Here is a 22,458-nt window from a genome sequence, read left to right as displayed (position 1 = left end):
GCCTTAGTGAGGCCTCACCTGGAATATTGTGTTCAGTTTTGGTCTCCTAATCTGAGGAAGGACGTTCTTGCTATTGAGGGAGTGCAGCGAAGGTTCACCAGACTGATTCCCAGGATGGCAGGACTGTCATATGAGGAGAGACTGGATCGACCGGGCCTGTATTCACTGGAGTTTAGAAGGACGAGAGGGGATCTCATAGAAACATATAAAATTCTGACGGGACTGGACAGGTTAGATGCAGGAAGAATGTTCCTGATGTTCGGAAGTCCAGAACCAGGGGACATAGTTTAAGGATAAAGGGTAAGCCATTTAGGACTGAGATGAGGAGAAACTTCTTCACTCAGAGAGTTGTTAACCTGTGGAATTCCCTGCCACAGAGAGTTGTTGATGCCAGTTCAAGAGGGAGTTAGATATGTCCCTTACAGCTAAAGGGATCAAGGGGTATGGAGAGAAAGCAGGAAAGGGGTATTGAGGTGAATGATCAGCCATGATCATATTGAATGGTAGTGCAGGCTCGAAGGACCGAATGGCCTACTCCTGCACTTATTTTCTATGTTTCTATGTTTTAGATGGCATCATAGGTTAGGACTGTAGTCCAGGTAAGAAAGCAGACTTCCAGCTTACAGGACATAGCATCACAGTCCTTTGTGAGTCATTTGTATCATGGAAGCGATATGACATGGAAAGCAACTGATCAGGAATAATAATATAAATTACCTGAAGTTTTCCTTCACTACCTTTAGATGTAAACAGTGAGGAACCTTTCAGTAAGAACATAAGAAATAGGAGCAGGAGTAGGCCATACAACCCCTCGAGCCTGCTCCGCCATTTAATAAGATCATGGCTGATCTGATTTTGGCCTTAACTCCACATTCTTTCCACTTCGCCAGAACTCTTGACCGCTTTATAATTCAAAAAATCTATCGATCCCAGCCTTGAATATATTCAATAACCTTGCCTCCACAGCTCTCTGGGGCAGAGAATTCCAAAGATTCACCACCCTGCGAGAGAAGAAATTCCTCCTCATCTCCGTTTTAAATGGGTGACCCCTTATTCTGAAACTATGCCCCCATAATTCTAGATTCCCCCACGAGGGGCACTATCCTCTCTGCATCTACCCTGTCGAGCCCCCTGAGAATCTTCTATGTTTCAATAAGATCATCTCTCATTCTTCTAACCTCCAATGAGTAGAGGCCCAAACTATTCAACCTTTCCTCATTAGACAGCCTCATCACCCCAGGAATCAACCTCGTGAACCTTCTCTGAACTGTCTCCAATGCAAGTATATCCTTCCTTAAATACAGAGACCAAAACTGTACGCAGTACTCCAGGTGTGGTCTCACCAACACCCTGTACAGTTGTAGCAGGACTTCCTTACTTTTATATTCCATCGCCCTTGCAAAAAAGGCCAACATTCCACTTGCCTCCCTAATTACTTGCATGTTAAGTTTTTGCGTTTCATGTATGAGGACCCCCAGGTCCCTCTGTACCACAGCATGTTTTTTTAGTCGTTCCTGGGATGTGGGCATCGCTGGTGAAGCCAGCATTTATTGCCCATCCCTAACTGCCCCTTGAGAAGGTGGTGGTGAGCCGCCTTCTTGAACCGCTGCAGTCCGTGTGGTGAAGGTGCTCCCACAGTGCTGTTAGGGAGGGGGTTCCAGGATTGTGACCCAGCGATGATGAAGGAACGGACGATATATTTCCAAGTCAGGATAGTGTGTGACTGGGAGGGGAACGTGGAGGTGGTGGTGTTCCCATGCGCCTGCTGCTGTCCTTCTAGGTGGTAGAGGTCGAGGGTTTGGGAGGTGCTGCCGAAGAAGCCTTGGCGAGTTGCTGCGGTGCATCTTGTAGATGGTGCACACTGCAGCCACGGTGCGCCGGTGGTGGAGGGAGTGAGTGTTGAAGATGGTGGATGGGGGGCCGATCAAGCGGGCTGCTTTGTCCTGGATGGTGTTGAGCTTCTTGAGTATTGTTGGAGCTGCACTCATCCAGGCAAGTGGAGAGTATTCCATCACACTCCTGACTTGTGCCTTTTAGATGGTGGAAAAGATTTGGGGAGTCAGGAGGTGAGGCACTCGCCGCAGAATACCCAGCCTCTGACCTGCTCTTGTTGACACAATATTTATGTGGCTGGACCTGTTAAATTTCTGTTCAATGGTGACCCCCAGAATTTTGAGAGTGGGGGATTCAGCGATGGTAATGCCGTTGAATATCAAGGGACGGTGGTTAGACTCTCGCTTGTTGGAGATGGTCATTGCCTGGCACTTGTGTGGTGCGAATGTTATTTGCCACTTATCAGCCCAAGCCTGAATGTTGTCCAGGTCTTGCTGCATGGGACATGGTCTGATTCATTATCTGAGGAGTTGCGAATGGCACTGAACACGGTGCAGTCATCAGCGAACATCCCCACTTCTGACCTGATGATGGAGGGAAGGTCATTGATGAAGCAGCTGAAGATGGTTGGGCCGAGGACACTGCCCTGAGGAACTCCTGCAGCGATGTCCTGGGGCTGTGATGATTGACCTCCAACCACCACAACCATCTTCCTTTGTGCTGGGTATGACTCCAGCCAGTGGAGAGTTTTCCCCTGATTCCCATTGACTTCAGTTTTACTCAGGCTCCTTGATGTCACACTTGGTCAAATGAGGTCTGGGGTGGAGTGGTCCTGACGGAAACCAAATTGGGCATCGGTAATCAAGTTATTGGTGAGTAAGTGCCATTTAATAGCATAATAGTTGATGACGCCTTCCATCACTTTGCTGAGGATTGAGAGTAGACTGATGGGGCGGTAATTGGCCGGATTGGATTTGTCCTGCTGTTTGTGGACAGGACATACCTGGGCAGTTCTCCACATTGTCGGGTAGATGCCAGTGTTGTAGCTGTACTGGAACAGCTTGGCTAGAGGCACGGCTAGTTCTGGAGCACAGGTCTTCAGCACAACAGTCAGGATGTTGTCAGGGCCCATAGCCTTTGCTGTGTCCAGTGCGCTCAACTGTTTCTTGATATCACGTGGAGTGAATCGAATTGGCTGAAGACTGGCTTCTGTGATGGTGGGGACCTCAGGGGGAGGCTGAGATGGATCATCCACTCGGCACTTCTGCCTGAAGATGGTTGTAAACAATTCAGTCTTGAATTTTGCACTCATGTGCTGGGTTCCGCCATCATTGAGGATGGGGATATTCATGCATTTTGTAGTCTCTCTTCGTTTAAATAATTTGCTTCTTCATTCTTTCTACCAATGTGGATAACCTCATATTTTCCCTCATTTTACTCCATCTGCCAAAATTATTGCCCACTCACTTAACCTATCTGTATCACTTTGCAGATTCTTTGTGTCCTCCTCACAACTTGCTTTCCCAACTATGTTTGTATCATCGGCAAATTTGGCTACATTACACTCGGTCCCTTCATCCAAGTCATTAATATAGATTGTAAATAGTTGAGGCCCCAGCACTGATCCCTGAGGCATCCCACTAGTTACAGTTTGCCAACCTGAAAATGACCCATTCATCCCGGTTCTCTGTTTTCTGTTAGTTAGCCAATCCTCTATGCTTGCTTAATTCCCCAACACCATGAGCTCATAGCTTGTGCAGTAACCTTTTATGTCATCACCATCATAGGCAGTCCCTCGGGATCGAGGAAGACTTGCTTCCACTCTTAGCATGAGTCCTTAGCTGGCTGAACAGTCCAATACGAAAACCACAGTCCCTGTCACAGGTGGGACAGATAGTCGTTGAGGGAAGGGGTGGGTGGGACAGGTTTGCTGCACGCTCCTTCCGCTGCCTGCGCTTGGTTTCTGCATGCTCTCGGCGATGAGACTCGAGGTGCTCAGCGCCCTCCCGGATGCTCTTCCTCCACTAAGGGCGGTCTTTGGCCAGGGACTCCCAGGTGTCGGTGGGGGTGTTGCACTTTATCAGGGAGGCTTTGAGGGTGTCCCTTGTAACGTTTCCTCTGCTCACTTTTGGCTCGCTTGCTGTGAAGGAGTTCCGAGTAGAGCGCTTGCTTTGCGAGTCTTGTGTCAGGCATGCGAACAATGTGGCCTGCCCAGCGGAGCTGATCGAGTGTAGTCAGTACTTCAATGCTGGGGATGTTGGCCTGGTCGAGGACGCTAATTTTGGTGCATCTGTCCTCCCAGAAATACATCGTTGGTGGTATTTCTCCAGCGACTTGAGGTAGGTAGAATATTATCTGAATGGCGGCAGATTAGGAAAAGGGGAGGTGCAATGAGACCTGGGTGCCATGGTACATCAGTCATTGAAAGTGGGCATGCAGGTACAGCAGGTTGTGAAGAAGGCAAATGGCATGTTGGCCTTCATAGCAAGGGGATTTGAGTTTCGGAGCAGGGAGGTCTCACTGCAGTTGTACAGGGCCTTAGTGAGGCCTCACCTGGAATATTGTGTTCAGTTTTGATCTCCTAATCTGAGGAAGGACGTTCTTGCTATTGAGGGAGTGCAGCGAAGGTTCACCAGACTGATTCCAGGGATGGCTGGCCTGACATATGAGGAGAGACTGGATCAACTAGGCCTTTATTCACTGGAGTTTAGAAGAATGAGAGGGGATCTCATAGAAACGTGTAAGATTCTGACGGGACGGGGCAGGTCAGATGCAGGAAGAATGTTCCCGATGTTGGGGAAGTCCAGAACCAGGGGTCACAGTCTAAGGATAAGGGGTAAGCCATTTGGGACTGAGATGAGGGGAAACTTCTTCACCCAGAGAGTTGTTAACTTGTGGAATTCCCTGCCGCAGAGAATTGTTGATGCCAGTTCATTCGATATATTCAAGAGGGAGCTAGATATGTTCCTTACAGCTAAAGGAGAGAAAGCAGGAAAGGGGTACTGAGGTGAATGATCAGCCATGATCTTATTGAATGGTGGTGCAGGCTCGAACGGCCGAATGGCCTACTCCTGCACCTATTTTCTATGTTTCTATGTGTCTACTGTACATGGTCCATGTCTCTGAGCCATACAGAAGGGCAGGTATTATTACAGCCCTGCAGATCATGAGCTTGGTGGCAGATTTGAGAGCCTGGTCTTCAAACACTCTTTTCCTCAGGCGGCCGAAGGCTGCACTGGAGGCAGTGTTGAATCTCGTCGTCAATGTCTGCTCTTGTTGATAGGAGGCTCCCGAGATATGGGAAATGGTCCACATTGTCCAGGGCCGTGCCGTGGATCTTGATGACTGGAGGGCAGTGCTGTGCAGTGAGGACCTTTGTCTTTAAGATGTTTAGTGCAAGTGCGATGCTTTCGTAAGCCACAGTAAATACGTCGACCTTTATAACCTTTTATGTGGCATCTTATCGACTACCTTCACTACATCAATTACACTACATCTCCTGTTTCCCCTTCATCTACCCTGCTCGTTACATCCTTAAAGAACTCCAGAAAATTTGTCTAACATGATTTCCCTTACACTCCCGGAGACACTCCCCATACACTCCCCATACATTCCTGGAGACACTCCCCATACACTCCCAGAGACACTCCCCATACACTCCCCATTCATTCCCGGAGACACTCCCCATACACTCCCGGAGACACTTTCCATACACTGCCCATACATTCCAGGAGAAACTCCCAATACAATCCCCATACACTCCCCATACACTCCCCATACACTCCCGGAGACACTCCCCATACACTCCGAGAGACACTCCCCATACACTCCCCATACACTCCCCATACATTCCAGGAGAAACTCCCCATACACTCCCCATACACTCCCGGAGACACTCTCCATACACTCCCCATACATTACCTATACACTCCCAATATATTCCTGGAGAAACTCCCCATACACTCCCCATACACTCCCCATACACTCCCGGAGACACTCCCCATACACTCCCGGAGACACTCTCCATACACTCTCCATACACTCCCCATACACTCCCCATACACTCCTGGAGAAACTCCCAATACACTCCCCATACACTCCCCATACACTCCCCATACACTCCTGGAGAAACTCCCCATACACTCCCCATACACTGCCCATACACTCCCCATACACTCCCGGAGACACTCCCCATACACTCCCCATACATTCCTGGAGAAACTCCCCATACACTCCCCATACACTCCCGGAGACACTCTCCATACACTCCCCATACACTCCCCATACATTCCTGGAGAAACTCCCCATACACTCCCCATACACTCCCGGAGACACTCCCCATACACTCCCCATACATTCTCCATACATTCCTGGAGAAACTCCCCATACACTCCCCATACACTCCCGGAGACACTCTCCATACACTCCCCATACATTACCTATACATTCCCCATATATTCCTGGAGAAACTCCCCATACACTCCCCATACACTCCCCATACACTCCTGGAGACACTCCCCATACACTCCCCATACACTCCTGGAGAAACTCCCCATACACTCCCCATACATTCCTGGAGACACTCCCCATACACTCCCAGAGACACTCCCCATACATTCCCCATACACTCCCCATTCATTCCCGGAGACACTCCCCATACACTCCCGGAGACACTTTCCATACACTCCCCATGCACTGCCCATACATTCCAGGAGAAACTCCCCATACAATCCCCATACACTCCCCATACACTCCCCATACACTCCCGGAGACACTCCCCATACACTCCGAGAGACACTCCCCATACACTCACCATACACTCCCCATACATTCCAGGAGAAACTCCCCATACACTCCCCATACACTCCCGGAGACACTCTCCATACACTCCCCATACATTACCTATACACTCCCAATATATTCCTGGAGAAACTCCCCATACACTCCCCATACACTCCCGGAGACACTCCCCATACACTCCCCATACACTCCCGGAGACACTCTCCATACACTCTCCATACACTCCCCATACACTCCCCATACACTCCCCATACACTCCTGGAGAAACTCCCAATACACTCCCCATACACTCCCCATACACTCCTGGAAACACTCCCCATACACTCCCCATACACTCCCCATACACTCCTGGAGAAACTCCCCATACACTCCCCATACACTGCCCATACACTCCCCATACACTCCCGGAGACACTCCCCATACACTCCCCATACATTCCTGGAGAAACTCCCCATACACTCCCCATACACTCCCGGAGACACTCCCCATACACTTCCCATACATTCTCCATACATTCCTGGAGAAACTCCCCATACACTCCCCATACACTCCCGGAGACACTCTCCATACACTCCCCATACATTACCTATACACTCCCCATATATTCCTGGAGAAACTCCCCATACACTCCCCATACACTCCCCATACACTCCTGGAGACACTCCCATACACTCCCCATACACTCCTGGAGAAACTCCCCATACACTCCCCATACACTCCCGGAGACACTCCCCATACACTCCCCATACACTCCCGGAGACACTCCCCATACACTCCCGGAGACACTCTCCATACACTCTCCATACACTCCCCATACATTACCCATACACTCCCCATACATTCCTGGAGAAACTTTCCATACACTCCCCATGCACTGCCTATACATTCCAGGAGAAACTCCCCATACAATCCCCATACACTCCCCATACACTCCCCATACACTCCCGGAGACACTCCCCATACACTCCGAGAGACACTCCCCATACACTCACCATACACTCCCCATACATTCCAGGAGAAACTCCCCATACACTCCCCATACACTCCCGGAGACACTCTCCATACACTCCCCATACATTACCTATACACTCCCAATATATTCCTGGAGAAACTCCCCATACACTCCCCATACACTCCCGGAGACACTCCCCATACACTCCCCATACACTCCCGGAGACACTCTCCATACACTCTCCATACACTCCCCATACACTCCCCATACACTCCCCATACACTCCTGGAGAAACTCCCAATACACTCCCCATACACTCCCCATACACTCCTGGAAACACTCCCCATACACTCCCCATACACTCCCCATACACTCCTGGAGAAACTCCCCATACACTCCCCATACACTGCCCATACACTCCCCATACACTCCCGGAGACACTCCCCATACACTTCCCATACATTCTCCATACATTCCTGGAGAAACTCCCCATACATTCCCCATACACTCCCGGAGACACTCCCCATACACTTCCCATACATTCTCCATACACTCCTGGAGAAACTCCCCATACACTCCCCATACACTCCCCATACACTCCCGGAGACACTCTCCATACACTCCCCATACATTACCTATACACTCCCCATATATTCCTGGAGAAACTCCCCATACACTCCCTTTACACTCCCCATACACCCCTGGAGACACTCCCCATACACTCCCCATACACTCCTGGAGAAACTCCCCATACACTCCCCATACACTCCCGGAGACACTCCCCATACACTCCCCATACACTCCCGGAGACACTCCCCATACACTCCCGGAGTCACTCTCCATACACTCTCCATACACTCCCCATACATTACCCATACACTCCCCATACATTCCTGGAGAAACTCCCCATACACTCCCCATACAATCCTGGAGAAACTCCCCATACACAACCCATAAACTCCCCATACACTCCCCATAAAATCTCCATATACTCCCCATACACTCCCCATACACTCCTGGAGAAACTCCGCATACACTCCCCATACACTCCCCATACACACCCCATACAGTCCCCATACACTCCCCATACACTCCCCATAAACTCCCGGAGACACTCCCCATACACTCCCGGAGACAGTCCCCATACATTCCCCATAAACTCCCGGAGACACTCCCCATACACTCCCGGAGACACTCCCCATACATTCCCCATACACTCCCCATACACTCCCGATTCACTCCCCATACACTCCTGGAGACACTCCCTTTACACTCCCATACACTCCTGGAGAAACTCCTCATATACTCCCCATATACTCCCCATATACTCCCCATACACTCCCCGTACATTCCCCATACACTCCCCATACACTCCCCATACACTCCCCATACAATCCTGGAGAAACTCCCCATACACAACCCATACACTCCCCATACACTCCCCATACACTCCTGGAGACACTCCCCATACACTCCCCATACACTCCCCATACACTCCCAGAGACACTCCCCATACACTCCCCATACACTCCCGGAGAAACTCCACATATACTCCCCATATACTCTCCATACACTCCCCATACATTCCCCATACACTCCCTATACACTCCCCATACACTCCTGGAGGCACTCCCCATACACTCCCCATACACTCCCGGAGACATTCCGCATACACTCCCCATACACTCCCCATACACTCCCGGAGGCACTCCCCATACACTCCCCATACACTCCCCATACATTCCCCATACACCCCCCATACACTCCCGGAGACACTCCCCATGCAGTCCCCATACACTCCCCATACAGTCCCCATACACTCCCCATGCACTCCCGGAGACACTCCCCATACTCTCCCCACACACTCACGGAGACACTCCCCATACACTCCCCATACACTCCCAGAGACACTCCCCATATACTCCCCATACACTAGCCATACACTCCCCATACACTCCCCATACATTCCCCATACACTCCCGGAGACACTCCCCATACACTCTCGGAGACATTCCCCATACACTCCCGGAGACACTTCCCAGTACACTCCCCATACACTCCCGGAGACACTCCTCATACACTCCCCATACACTACCCATACACTCCCCATACACTCCCCATACATTCCCCATACACTCCCGGAGACACTCCCCATACACTCTCGGAGACACTCCCCATAAACTCCTCATACACTCCCCATACACTCCCGGAGACATTCCCCATACACTCCCCATACACTCCCCATACACTCCCGGTGACATTCCCCATACACTCCCCATACACTCCCGGAGACACTCCCCATACACTCCCCATACACTCTCGGAGACATTCCCCATACATTCCCCATACACTCCCTATACACTCCCGGAGACACTCTCCATACATTCCCCATACACTCCCGGAGACACTCCCCATACACTCCCCATACAGTCCCCATACACTCCCGGAGACACTCCCCATACACTCCCCATACACTCCCGGAGACACTCCCCATACACTCCCCATACACTCCCCATACATTACCCATACACTCCCCATACACTCCCCATACACTCCCCATACATTCCCCATACACTCCCGGAGACACTCCCCATACACTCTTGGAGACACTCCCCATACACTCCCCATACACTCCCCATACACTCCCGGATGGGGTCTACAGGGCAAAAGACCTCATCTTAAGTACCTCAGTCTCCAAAAATGTACACCTTGTGGGGTCCTTTTGTTGTTCTGGTTCCTTGCAGACGTGGAGTCACCAGAGAGAATTGGTTTCCCCCTCTGGCCAATCAGTTCAGGGCCTCTTCAGTTAGTTTATGGAAAGTATCAACCCCATTGTTTCTATGCATAAACCCAGTCTGGTTCTTGACCGCAGAGATTGTCCTTCATTGGTGGTGAGTCACCACCTGCCCCGGCCTCCCTTTGTCCAGTCAATCCCAAAAGCTTGTATTAAATCAATTTCATCAATTTTTAGTTTGTGGCCTCTTTCTGTGCCTTCTGGGAAATGTGTCATCATCATCATCATCATAGGGGGTCCCTCGAATCGAGGACACATAAGAACATAAGAAATAGGAGCAGGAGCAGGCCATACGGCCCCTCGAGCCTGCTCCGCCATTTAATACGATCGTGGCTGATCTGATCATGGACTCAGGTCCACTTCCCTGCCCGCTCCCCATAACCCTTTATTCCCTTATTGTTTAAGAAACTGTCTATTTCTGTCTTAAATATATTCAATGTCCCAGCTTCCACAGCTCTCTGAGGCAGCGAATTCCACAGATTTACAACCCTCAGAGAAGAAATTCCTCCTCATCTCAGTTTTAAATGGGCGGCCCCTTATTCTAAGATCATGCCCTCTAGTTCTAGTCTCCACTATCAGTGGAAACATCCTCTCTGCATCCACCTTGTCAAGCCCCCTCATAAGCTTACATACTTCGATAAGATCACCTCTCATTCTTCTGAATTCCAATGAGTAGAGGCCCAACCTACTCAACCTGCTCGCCCTAATGGGGGCGAGTACGGCTCACAGAGGTGACATCGAGGAATACCAGGGGGTACACTATGCAGTAGCTTCAGTCATCTTAAAACTTACAGAAATACACTTACCTGCACAGTGCCCGAAGGAAACGGAGCAGCTATACCAGGCCCTACTCAGAGAAATGTTCGAGGAATTTTACGAGTTAGACTTTGGCAAGGTAGACAAAGCAGATTTATAACCCGACACGCTGGGATCACTGTGGGCACAGGGAGACAAGAGGGAGGTAATGCAGGTCAATCCAAAGAGTGTTAGAACTGTGGGAATCTGGGACACTGGAGCAGGGATTGTAGGCTCCCAAAAGGAGGGAAGCCAGGTTAAGAGGGTGCTGAGGCAAAACAGAGCGACAGGAAGGCAGCCGACGACACAGTGGCAGCATTGCAGCAGGTTATGGGCACGGGTGGAGGAATGCTGGACTAAAAACCTGGTGTTTCAGTGTGGATGGTAAAGTTAAAAGCATGTGGATGGTTTGTAACTTGTCTTTAAGTGTGTGTGTGTGTCTGTATAGTTTATTTTCAACTGGCACTGGTTAGTTTGAAATTGGTTTGAATTAATTTGGAATTGAGGTTAATTAACCTGGGAAAACCAAACTTTCATTATAGCCATGGTGGAATTTTGGTTGATTTAAATTGTTCCGGACATGAGGAAATCACATATTTGGTATTTTTTAAATCAAAAATGTTCCGACCAATTCAAGAATGTGACCAGTGGACAAAAGGCTGTGTGCTGCTATTATGTATGACGGAGAGAACCAATGTGTAAGCTATTGGTGTGCGTGGTACGATGCATTAGTATGCGTGTTTGTTGAAAAAAAGGGTAACACTCTGTACAAGCAGAAAGCAACACCTTGTCAAGAGTGAAACAATTATTCCGAGCATTTTTAAATTTTTGAAGTTATAGTTTAGGGGGCGGGATACAGGGGTAGGGTCCATAGGGACAAGTACTGCAGCACTTTGCAATCTTTCTCCATTTAAATGACTTGCTCCCACGTCAAAAAGTTCACAGGTGTTTCAATGAAGGACTAATATTCCAGATCCTGAACTACATCCTGAAGGGTGGAAGATGCCTGTGGGTGGATTGTTTTAACGTGGGGTGACCGTTGCACACCAGCCACCACACGGGGCTTGACAGAGCTAGGTCTTGGTCCAGTGGAAATATTAACCAGGACGACTGGAGACCAGCTCTGCTGCACGGGCCTAGTGCGCGCACATATCGCAGTGTGGGCTGGGCCCGTGCTGCCCCTGGGCCCTCGGCTCGCCTGGGCCCCGATCACTTCCCTCTACAGTCTCTCGCCGCTCCTTCGCCCCAGCCTCTCCGCTCCTGCTGTACCTGCCCACGCTCCAATCACCGAGTGTGTAACCTTACAGGGATTATCATTTACAAGTTTGCAGATGGCACAAAACTCAGAAATGTAGTAAACAGTGACGAGGATAGTGACTGACATCAGCAGGACACAGACAGACTGGTGAAATGGGTAGACACATGGCAGATGCAATTTAACACAAGTGTGAAGTGATACATTTTGGTGGAGAGAATGAGGAGAATAATATAAACTACATTTTAAAGAGGGCACCAGCACTCCCTCTGAGCTGTGCGGACGCGGAGTTCTCTGACAGTCCCAGGTCCGCCTTTTCCAATGTTAAACTTCATGCATGCCCAGAACTGTGAGTGGGCCACCCAGCCCCTTCAAGGGGCCGCACACCCAAAAATATATTAGCGGGAACTTTGGCAGAAACAGAGAGACCTGGAGGTGGATGTACATAAATCTTTGAAGGTGGCAGGACAGGTTGATGAGGCTGTTGAAAAAGGCATATGGGATCCTGCAGTTTATAAATAGAGGCATAGAGTACACATCTTGGTCTTCATTGCAAGAGGATTTGAGTACAGGAACAAGGATGTCTTACTACAGTTATACAGGGCCTTGGTGAGACCCCACCTGGAGTATTGTGTGTCGTTTTAGTCTCCTTACCTAAGAAAGGATATACTTGCTATAGAGGGAGTGCAGCGAAGGTTCACCAGACTGATTCCCGGGATGGGGGGATTGTCGTATGAGGAGAGATTGGGTCGACTAGGCCTGTATTCACTGGAGTTTAGAAGAATGAGAGGGGATCTCATTGAAACGTATAAAATTCTGACGGGGTTGGACAGACTGGATGCAGAGAGGATGTTCCCCCTGACTGGGAAGTCTAGAACAAGGGGTCACAGTCTCGGGATATGGGGTAGGAAATTTAGGACCGAGATGAGGAGAAATGTTTTCACTCAGAGGGTGGTGAACCTGTGGAATTCTCTACCACAGAAAGCTGTGAAGGCCAAGTCACTGAATATATTTAAGAGGGAGATAGATAGATTTCTAGACACAAAAGGCATCAGGGGGAATGGGGAAAAAGTGGGAATATGATGTTGAGATAGAGAATCAGCCATGATCATATTGAATGGTGGTGCAGGCTCGAGGGGCCGAATGGCCTACTACTGCTCCTATTTTCTATGTTTTGTCGAAATCTCGACCTCCGAAAAGAATGACTCCGACACTTACAGCTCTGGCAAAAGTTTCTTTAATTCGCTTGCTAGCAAGGGGCAGGTCACACTCAGTCAAGGGCTAAGTGAACACCTCCGCAATGGTACAGTTTCACAAGATATTTATACAGTAAAACCCAAGTTATGGCCTCTCCCTGTGTATTGCTCTGTCTCACAGTCAGTGAATACAGATAAAGAGTTAATTACTATATCCTGGTCCTGACATGGTTTCCAGATATTTCCTTTTGTCAGGGTTATCAGTTGGCCAGCCGGCCATTACTCCATGAGTCATAGGTAATGAGCTATCACCTGTCTTGTATTGTGTCAGGATTGTTCAATTTCCTGGTCAGTTTATCTGTTTGCATCAAATGGATGAGGTCTCTACAAGAGATAATGGCTGGTGGTTTAAATCAGAAGATAAGGGTGGGGTGACATGGAACTCCTGTCGTGTAGACAATAGGAGAGCACCATGGGGGGGTACTTGTCTCAGCATGACTTGTCTCCTAGCTGTCTGATGGCCATCAGCCATCTCAAACTAGGTTTAGCTGTTTATGCAAGCTGACTGCTAAAATGCAGAAAGTTCTGGAAGGACCAAGACTCCATTTTGTTATATATATATTGCAAAGGGCACACAAATACCGTATGGTATCAGCTTAGATAAAAATACATTTCCACATTCCCCCATTTTGTCCTTCACAAGGACAACTCAATCCATTCTGATCTTGTACACTCTCTCCATTTCCATTTCCACACAAAAGCCTTCAGCAGTTGTTGCTACCATAACTCTAGCCGTGGTCTCGATAGGTAACATAGTTTCTCCCACCCTGGCACAGCAACACTTAACGACGACAAATAATAGATACAGGGCGAAGACTATCAGCAGGAATATGATCAAACCCTGTACCACAGATTTCCCCAGGGATCCCAACCATCCTGATGCCCAACCCCACAAGGTGATACCGTCCTGGCCAACTGTCTGTTTATACTCTATTACCTTTTTCCTGATGTTTTCAGCTAGACTGCCGATATCTTCTGATTTATCTGGGATATACGTACAGCATTCTCCACCTATTAATGCGCATGTCCCTCCCTCCTTGGCTAGGAGATAATCTAAGGCCATACGATTTTGGAGAGCCACTGTTCGAATAGCTACCATTTCATCATTCACCCCTTCAAAGGCTTGGGAAGTTGCGTTGGCTACTGATTTGACTAAGTTAGCCAGTTCCCGTAACTGCCATTCGGTTGATGCTATTCCATAGGGTGGCACCATTACCTTGAATATTCCGTTTAGCCACGTCAAAATCCCGTTTAAATCTATGACTTCCATAGGCATTCCTTGGAGTCTTTACTGATCTGATAAAGGGTACCACATATCCTAAGTAACAGGACCCTGTCCAGTTGGCTGGTAACCATGGGTAGGCTTTATGGCCACAAATAAAGTAGGTGCAATTATAGGACGTCAGCTCCTGGTCCTTTCGCACTATCCCTACTCGAGTGGTCTCACCTTCCCACCCTTCACCTGGGGCTTTGTTATGGACCATTGTCCAGCCAATGGTTGCTATCTTTCTCTCAGTGGGATTAGTTGTGGCTTGCCATTTAATCATTTGGGAACACTTGCTGCGTCCCATTTCTGGTCCTTTAGTTTCATTACTCACTAGGCATGTTATACCTTCAGAATTTCCTATTCTGGGAGTAATGCTTAGGAAGGGAGGCTGATGGTTATTATCATAATTGGGCTGGTACCATCCCTGGAAGGCTGTAAATTTACAGTCTGCCGACCTCCATTCTGTTTGCTCCTTCGTTTCTGGCCCCTTAGTTAGGTTTGTCCTATTTTGCACTGTCAACCATTCTACCATTCTGATTCGTTAAAGGGGACAGATCTCAGGGGAATACCGCCCCTGGAGTGGACAGGTACATGGGAACATATCCAACAACTCGACAAGTTTCTTTCTTGAGCATACTTATGACTCAGTACCATAAATACGTTTACGTGCAATTCCCTTCGGTGGCGGGTCTGTACCCCTGGTGTAATCAATAATGTGAAGTAAAACCCTGTCAAGCCCAGCACCATCAGTCCCCATAGTCCATACAGTTCCTTATTCAGTCTTCCTTTTTCTGTTCCTCTGGTTCCTTCTTCCCTTCCTCCTGGTCGGGTGCCCGTTTGCAATGGGATGCGTGGATCCATGTTGGTCTTTCCTTTACCTTGATTGCAGTATTGGTCGCCAGCAAGACCTGGTATGGTCCTTCGAATCTTGGCTGTAGACTGCTTTTTCTTTTAAAAATCTTGATGTAAACGAATTCCCCGGGCTCCAGGTTATGACACTTCCCTTCCGCTGGCTTGACTTGGGCTTCCTTTACCTGTGAATGAAAGCTGGAAATACATTTGGTTAGTGCAATACAATAATTCAACATATTTTCCTCCATTTTGTGGATGTCCATCTGTTTTGCAATAAATGGTGCTGTAAAAGGTAGTCGTTGGGGACGTCCCATAACTATCTCATGCGGTGACAGGCCTGTTGTTCTGTTGGTTGTAGATCGCATTACCATCAAAGCTAAGGGCAGCAGTTCTGTCCATTTCAGTCCAGTGTCATTGCATAGTTTTGCCAGCTTATTTTTAAGCATTCCATTATATCTTTCAACAAGTCCAGCTGATTGTGGATGATAACTGCAATGAAAACGTTGATTAAAGACAAACGTAGGTCCCCTGCAGTCAGAATCAGGGGAAGTCATAACGGGGAACAAAGAAATGGCGGACCAATTGAACAAGTACTTTGGTTCGGTATTCACGAAGGAGGACACGAACAACCTTCCGGTTATAAAAGGGGTCGGGGGGTCTAGTAAGGAGGAGGAACTGAGGGAAATCCTTATTAGCCGGGAAATTGTGTTGGGGAAATTGATGGGATTGAAGGCCGATAAATCCCCAGGGCCTGATGGACTGCATCCCAGAGTACTTAAGGAGGTGGCCTTGGAAATAGTGGATGCGTTGACAGTCATTTTCCAACATTCCATTGACTCTGGATCAGTTCCTATGGAGTGGAGGGTAGCCAATGTAACCCCACTTTTTAAAAAAGGAGGGAGAGAGAAAACAGGGAATTATAGACCAGTCAGCCTGACATCGGTAGTGGGTAAAATGATGGAATCAATTATTAAGGATGTCATAGCAGTGCATTTGGAAAGAGGTGACATGATAGGTCCAAGTCAGCATGGATTTGTGAAAGGGAAATCATGCTTGACAAATCTTCTGGAATTTTTTGAGGATGTTTCCAGTAGAGTGGATAAGGGAGAACCAGTTGATGTGGTATATTTGGACTTTCAGAAGGCGTTCGACAAGGTCCCACACAAGAGATTGATGTGCAAAGTTAGAGCACATGGGATTGGGGGTAGTGTACTGACATGGATTGAGAACTGGTTGTCAGACAGGAAGCAAAGAGTAGGAGTAAATGGGTACTTTTCAGAATGGCAGGCAGTGACTAGTGGGGTACCGCAAGGTTCTGTGCTGGGGCCCCAGCTGTTTACACTGTACATTAATGATTTAGATGAGGGGATTAAATGTAGTATCTCCAAATTTGCGGATGACACTAAGTTGGGTGGCAGTGTGAGCTGCGAGGAGGATGCTGTGAGGCTGCAGAGCGACTTGGATAGGTTAGGTGAGTGGGCAAATGCATGGCAGATGAAGTATAATGTGGATAAATGTGAGGTTATCCACTTTGGTGGTAAAAACAGAGAGACAGACTATTATCTGAATGGTGACAGATTAGGAAAAGGGGAGGTGCAAAGAGACCTGGGTGTCATGGTACATCAGTCATTGAAGGTTGGCATGCAGGTGCAGCAGGCGGTTAAGAAAGCAAATGGCATGTTGGCCTTCATAGCAAGGGGATTTGAGTACAGGGGCAGGGAGGTGTTGCTACAGTTGTACAGGGCATTGGTGAGGCCACACCTGGAGTATTGTGTACAGTTTTGGTCTCCTAACCTGAGGAAGGACATTCTTGCTATTGAGGGAGTGCAGCGAAGGTTCACCAGACTGATTCCTGGGATGGCGGGACTGACCTATCAAGAAAGACTGGATCAACTGGGCTTGTATTCACTGGAGTTCAGAAGAATGAGAGGGGACCTCATAGAAACATATAAAATTCTGACGGGGTTAGACAGGTTAGATGCAGGAAGAATGTTCCCAATGTTGGGGAAGTCCAGAACCAGGGGTCACAGTCTAAGGATAAGGGGTAAGCCATTTAGGACCGAGATGCGGAGGAACTTCTTCACCCAGAGAGTGGTGAACCTGTGGAATTCTCTACCACAGAAAGTTGTTGAGGCCAATTCACTAAATATATTCAAAAAGGAGTTAGATGAGGTCCTTACTGCTAGGGGGATCAAGGGGTATGGCGAGAAAGCAGGAATGGGGTACTGAAGTTGAATGTTCAGCCATGAACTCATTGAATGGCGGTGCAGGCTAGAAGGGCCGAATGGCCTACTCCTGCACCTATTTTCTATGTTTCTATGTTTCTATGTTAATCTGCAAAGCTTTACACATTTCTCTTATAACAGTTCCCGTGAAATGTGACCCGTTATCACTAGAAAGCTTAGCAGGGATTCCGAAGCGCGGTACAATTTCCTTTTACAAACATTTATCAACAGTAGTGGCATCGGCCTTTTTACATGGAAAGGCTTCAATCCATCTAGAGAACACATCTACAATAACTAATACATATTTGAATCCCATACACATAGGTAATTCAATAAAATCCATTTGTAAATGTACAAAAGGCCCGACTGGATTTGGGTGGGAGGCAGATTCTACTTTTTCCGTCTTACCCGGATTCATTGTCTGACAGGTAACACAATTTTCACAGATTTGTTTTGCAATTGCCGAAATACCTGGTGCATACCAAGTTGCCAAAATATAATCTGCCACCCCCCTTTGCCCGTATGTGTGAATGTATGAACACATCGGGCAATCCATGGAAGTAAGGATCTGGGGGCCACCACACGGCCGTCGTGGTGAACCCATATTCCTTCTGGATTTTTATAACATTGATCCTTCGTCCAGGTCACCACCTCCTCCGTACTGGCCTGTGTCTGAAAGGCCAGCACGTCATTAATAGTGGGTGGTGGGTCTGTCTCCACCTCCTCCGTACTGGCCTGTGTCTGAAAGGTCAGCACGTCATTAATAGTGGGTGGCGGGTCTGAGCAATTATCTTTCCTTAGTGGGAACAATGTCACCTGCATCCCCTCTTTTGACAGAGCTGCTGACTTAGCTGCATTATCAGCTCTGGCATTCCCAAGTGCCACCTCATTCGACTGGCCTGTATGTGCTTGGCATTTGATAATGGCAAGTTTCAAGGGGCATTGAATGGCTCACAGGAGATTTTCCACTTGTTCTGCATTTTTGATAGTGGTTCCTGAAGAAGTCAGGTACCCGCGAATCTTCCAAATTTGTCCATAGTCATGTGATACCCCAAAAGCATACCTGGAGTCAGTGTAGATATTAACTGTTTGTCCTTTAGCCAGAATACAGGCTCAAGTTAACGCAAACAATTCGGCTTGTTGGGCTGAAAAGGAGTCTGGAAGAGAGGCTGTTTCGACAACATTAAACTGGGTTACAATTGCATAAGCCGCTCTAGGTTTGCCCCTATCATTTCGTAGGGCTGATCCATTAACATAGTACATTAGATCAGGGTTACACATTGGTACATCTGTTCGATTGATACGTGGTTTAGTCACTAATTCGGTTACCATTTCACATGAATGGGGTTCGCCGTCGTCTTCCGTGGGGAGTAGAGTGGCTGGATTTAAGGTAGTGCATCTTTTGATGATAAGGTTCGGATTTGATAACAGCTCGACCTCATATTTAGTGGTTCTTGCAAAGGCTAGGTGTTGGGTGGCACACTTAGTAAGTAAAATCTCGACAGAGTGTGGGATATACAAAATGGTCTGATGATTTAGAGTTATTGTCTGAGCCTGTTGCATAGCATAATAAGCTGCTGCCAACGAAGGAAGACATTCTGGTAGTCCGCGTGCCACTGGGTCTAGTTGGGTACTGAAATATGCTACCGGTCGCTGCCTGTCCCCATGTAACTGAGTCAAAACAGATTGTGCAAAACCCGACTTGTGATGCACAAATAAGTTGAATAGCTTAGTGTAATCTGGTAATCCCAAGGCTGGTGCTAAAGTGGGGGACTGCTTAAGACTCTGGAAAGCATTCCGAGATACTTCATTCCAAATCCTTCTTTAAGCATTGTGAGAATGTAGATTCATTCACAGCTCGTAGGTCATTGACAAACCTCCATTTGTCACTATTGGGCTTCTGAACCGGAAGAATCGGTGTGTTACACGGACTTCTCATTTATGCTTATAGTGATTTCCAGATCACAATGTAAAGTACTTGTTTTCTAATCTTATTAAAAGGCTTCCAAACCCAAGATTTTTCCAATACACTCAAAATGTTGATCAAGAAGATCACCTGAAATATCTCAAAATCCCAATTCAACTATTGTACTGCCACTCTTTATCAAAAAACAAATCCTCTTACTGAGCTAGAAGCTTTCGCGTCAAGATTTTACACCAAGGACAATGAGAGTGTACTCCCCCAGCCTGCACCTCGAGAGACCCACAAAGGCTTTTTTTGAAAAAAAAGGCATTACAACTTTTAACCACCGGGACCATGTCTCAACAAACCTATCCTTTGTGCATTTCCTAGCTCCGTAACTTCTCATCCGAATAAATCCACACCTGCGCTTCTAACTTAAAATGTCTTAAACTTCCCACATACAAGACAACACTATGAAGGGTTAAAAAACTTCACTTTGTTTGAAAAAGTGGGTGGAGCTAAAATAAACAGGCAGCTCCACAACCTTTCCAAACAGGTTTCCAGACACAAGGAAAAAACACAGAAGCACTCTCATTCAAAGACAAGACATTCACGCACTCTCATTCAAAGACAAGACATTCACAAAAGTCTCTCTCCATTCAATAAAGCTTTTTTTTTTGGCTAGCTTTATTTTTCTTTTTGAATCCATGTCACAATCAGGTTCTCTTTTTTTTTTACATTTGATTTACTTCCTCTGTTAATTTTACATGGGCTTGAAGAATCGGAACCCAGGCCTTTTCTATTACTTTCCTTTTTTTTTTCTTCTACCTGGATCTCTGTTTATAAGACACTCTTCTAGACATGTTGTTCTCTCTAAATTAAATGAACCCTCGGGTGGAAATGGCCTGTTTTCACCCTTAGTCCACTTTACCGGTTTTTGTTTCTTTGGTCAATTGAAGACTGACCACAATTCTGGAGCATGACATAGGCTGGTGTGCCTTTTGTGGTGTTTTAACCATTCTGGATGATTAAGATTTTCCACAGTTTCTGATCTCACAATCCTTTCGGCCAACCGAGTTCTCTACGCCCACTTCTCCTGGCCGTTACGTGGCCTGAAAAGGCTCTTAATTCGGGCTCAGTCTGGGTGTGTGAGATATGTTGGCACGAACCAACCGTAGTTGATCAATCAGTTACTGTTTCTTTTCTTAATCAATCCTTGTGTTTTTTTTTCCGAATGGCAATGTCGCACAAAGGTATTGCACACAACAGTAATACAAGGACAACAAACAATATTCCCGCGAGTACACAAATCATAACCTTACACCTTATCTAAACAAATTCTCAGTCTGCGTTGTACACCACTACAGACCGAGTCCTTAACTTATCCTAATAAAAAAACTGATAAAACTTATGGTTCCATACCCAAACTCTTATCACATAAGAACCTTTGATCGATTGCGCTTTCTTTTTTTTTTTCTCTACTCTTATCACATAAGAACCCCTTCCGAATTAAAAACAATAAAAATCTTATCACATAAGAGCCTTCGATCGATTAGCGCTTTTCCTTTAAAACAATAAAAATCTTATCATATAAGAACCTTCAGGAACCTTTTCGATCGACTAGCGCTCCCTTACCTACTGAAACCTTCCCCGGGCTGTTTCGAGATTTTTTCCAGAACCTGTTCTCTTCTGTTGGCGAGCTGAGAAAGAAATGGTTATAATAAAAATAACTTAGCTTTTAAATGTCGAGTCTTGTTGATTGCAGTACCTCCCCTGTGGACAACAGATTACATCTGCGATTCAACAGTGAAGAAACCTTCTTGTGAGCAAAAGGCTCATCTTGTTTGGCCACTGAAGCCTTTCACTGGAGAGGCACTATGCCTGTATCCGTTTTACTCACAGGACAGAGAGTATGCATCTCGGTGGAACCTCCAAGAAGTAACTGTCGAAATCTCGACCTCCGAAAAGAATGACTCCGACACTTACAGCTCTGGCAGAAGTTTCTTTAATTCGCTTGCTAGCAAGGGGCAGGTCACACTCAGTCAAGGGCAAAGTGAACACCTCCGAAATGGTACAGTTTCACAAGATATTTATACAGTAAAACCCAAGTTCTGGCTTCTCCCTGTGTATTGCTCTGTCTCACAGTCAGTGAATACAGATAAAGAGTTAATTACTATATCCTGGTCCTGACATGGTTTCCAGATATTTCCTTTTGTCAGGGTTATCAGTTGGCCAGCCGGCCATTACTCCATGAGAATGAGGTAATGGGCTATCACCTGTCTTGTATTGTGTCAGGATTGTTCAATTTCCTGGTCAGTTTATCTGTTTGCATCAAATGGATGAGGTCTCTACAAGAGATAATGGCTGGTGGTTTAAATCAGAAGATAAGGGTGGGGTGACATGGAACTCCTGTCGTGTAGACAATAGGAGAGCACCATGGGGGGGTACTTGTCTCAGCATGACTTGTCTCCTAGCTGTCTGATGGCCATCAGCCATCTCAAACCAGGTTTAGCTGTTTATGCAAGC

This window comes from Pristiophorus japonicus, chromosome 1 (genome assembly GCF_044704955.1).
Source record: "Pristiophorus japonicus isolate sPriJap1 chromosome 1, sPriJap1.hap1, whole genome shotgun sequence".
Classification (NCBI taxonomy): domain Eukaryota; kingdom Metazoa; phylum Chordata; class Chondrichthyes; family Pristiophoridae; genus Pristiophorus; species Pristiophorus japonicus.
This window is presented reverse-complemented; position numbering follows the sequence as displayed.